At 58.1% G+C, this 2,506-nt stretch overlaps 1 long non-coding RNA gene across 1 annotated transcript; it reads left to right on the forward strand.

Moving 5' to 3' along the window:
- Positions 1 to 394: 394 nt before the first annotated feature.
- On the forward strand, positions 395 to 1,870 carry LOC149872802 (uncharacterized). Its single transcript, XR_016439802.1, has 3 exons — positions 395 to 898; positions 990 to 1,145; positions 1,318 to 1,870. It is a non-coding gene; the product is annotated as an uncharacterized LOC149872802 (long non-coding RNA).
- Positions 1,871 to 2,506: the final 636 nt, after the last annotated feature.

Consider the following 2,506-nt stretch of genomic DNA (forward strand, 5'->3'; position numbering starts at 1 on the left):
GAAATTCAAACCACAGGTTCAAAGCCACAGGGTGACGTAGTTCCCTCACTCGGGAAGCAGCAGCGGGAAGGAGAGGAGTTAGGCACACGTGTGTCCCGCACGCACGTGTGCCCCATAATTAACTTTTGACCCGAGGCAGCGGCGGCGGCGGCAGCAGCAGCAGCAGAGGAATCGGCAGCGGGGGCAGCAGCAGCTGATCCCCCGAAGGTAAGTGGGGCGGAGGGCCTCGGCACAGCTGAGCCGGATCCGGAGGGGAAGCCCTCCAGGTCCCATATAGCTGAGCCGGTAGGGAGCCGCGCTCCCGAGCCGCGCAGCGCGAACAGAGCGCGCAAACAGGCGCGCTCTGTAAGAGCGCGCCGGCGTTTGCGCAGGCATTCGCGCCGGCGGGCGGGCTGGGAGGGCCAGGAGTGGGACTCCTGTACGGGTAGGACGTAGACACCACACAGGTCTACAAACAGCAGCTTAGAATGGTGTCTACGAGGAGTGCTGCTAGGGCCTCTGCCCAGGGGGACAAGGCTAACCGGGGCTGGTCTGAGGCCTCCACCCAGACCGAGCCCATGGGGAAGCTGATGTCCCCCTACCTCCCGGCTTGCGGGGGATCCCCAGCAGGGCCGGGGGGGGCAGAGATTGGGAGCCCCCACACCTGTCCGGCAGGTGCCCGGCTTAGGGCTCTGGAGGCACAGGTGAGGGAGCTCCGGGAGGAGGTTAGCAGGCTGAGGGGGATCAGGGAGGCGGAGGAGGAAATTGACAGTTATTTCCTTTCCCTGCAGGACCAGGCACCCAAGGAAGAAGCAGCCCAGGGAAGGACCTCCACGGCAGAGTGGCAGACGGTCACAGCCAGGACCGGAGCGGCTCGCAGCGAGCAGGTACAAGCTTCTCCAGTCCGACTGGAGAACAGGTACGAGGCCTTGGCGACTCTGCAGGAGATGGAAAGGGAGGAGGAAACCCTTGGGCAGGAAGAAATGCCACATTCTTCACACTCCAAACAGATCAAGAGATCCGAGAGGACCCAGAAGAGGAGGAGACGCGTGCTCGTCATAGGCGATTCCATCCTGAGAGGTATGGAAGGGCCCATTTGTCGCCAGGACCCTTCAGCACGAGAGGTCTACTGCCTGCCTGGAGCTAAGATTCAGGATGTGACGGAGGTAATCCAGGCCAGGATCAAGCCCACCGATTACTACCCCATGGTCCTTGTCCATGTGGGTACTAATGATGCGGCCAGGAGAACCCCCGATCACCTGATGGCGGACTACCAGGCTCTCGGCAGCGTGCTGAGGGAATTTGGTGCGCAGGTGGTATTCTCTTCCATCCTACCAGTGAACGGACGTGGAAGACGGCATGAGAACTGCATCCGAGAGACCAACTGGCGGCTTCGGCAGTGGTGTCTCGAGGCAGGCTTCGGCTTCCTGGACAATGACCCACACATTACAACGAGGGACATGCTCAGCTGGGATGGGCTTCACCTGTCCCCCAAAGGTAAGCGTGTGTTTTCTTCCAGGTTGGCGGATCTCCTCCGGCGGGCTTTAAACTAGGCTCGTCGGGGGGAGGGGAAGATGAGGGTGGGGGAGGCTGTGGACCACCAAACCAGGTGGCACCCACAAGGACAGCCCAGCCTGAAGAAAGAGAGCTTTGGGAACGTGAAAGGCAGGGGGTGGACAGCAATACGGCACAGGTAAGGAACGGGAAGGTTAGGGACAAAAAGCCCTTTAGGACTTGGAGCGAGGGGGTAGCAAAAGCACCAGTCACAGGGCTCAAGTGCCTATATACTAATGCTAGGAGCATGGGAAACAAGCAGGATGAACTAGCGCTCCTGGTTGCACTAAACGACTACGACTTAGTGGGGCTGACGGAAACCTGGTGGGATCCATCCCACGACTGGGCGGTACATATCGAGGGCTATAGATTGTACAGAAAGGACAGAGTGGGGAAAAGGGGGGGAGGGGTTGCGCTCTATGTTAAGGAGCAATATACATCAACCCTCATCAAGACAGAATCAAAGGATGAGGAAGTAGAAGGACTGTGGGTTAGGCTACATGGGGGGCAAGGAGAAAAGGATTTGGTGGTAGGGGTCTGCTACAGACCCCCACATCAAGGGGAAGAAATAGATTTGGGGCTCCTGAGGCAACTCTCAGAGACCATAAAAGCTAAAGAGGCGGTGGTCATGGGGGACCTAAACTACCCGGACATCTGCTGGGAGACACAGACAGCAAAGTCCCACCGCTCACGCAGGTTTCTAACCTGTGTACAGGACCTCCACCTGACGCAGGAGGTACATGGTCCCACTAGGGGGAATGCCTTACTGGATCTGGTATTGGCAACGGGGGATGACATAGTAGGGGACCTACAGATCGGTAGCCATCTGGGGGACAGTGATCACCTAAAAGTATAATTCAACATAAGGCGTCGAGTGGGTAAGGTAACCAGTAGGGTGAACATGCTGGACTTTAGGAAAGCTGATTTCAGCAAACTCAGGCGATTAGTGAAGGATGCACTGCAGAGTAGTAGT

The sequence above is a fragment of the Crocodylus siamensis genome, chromosome 1 (genome assembly GCF_052110815.1).
Source record: "Crocodylus siamensis isolate JL-2025a chromosome 1, ASM5211081v1, whole genome shotgun sequence".
Classification (NCBI taxonomy): Eukaryota; Metazoa; Chordata; order Crocodylia; family Crocodylidae; genus Crocodylus; species Crocodylus siamensis.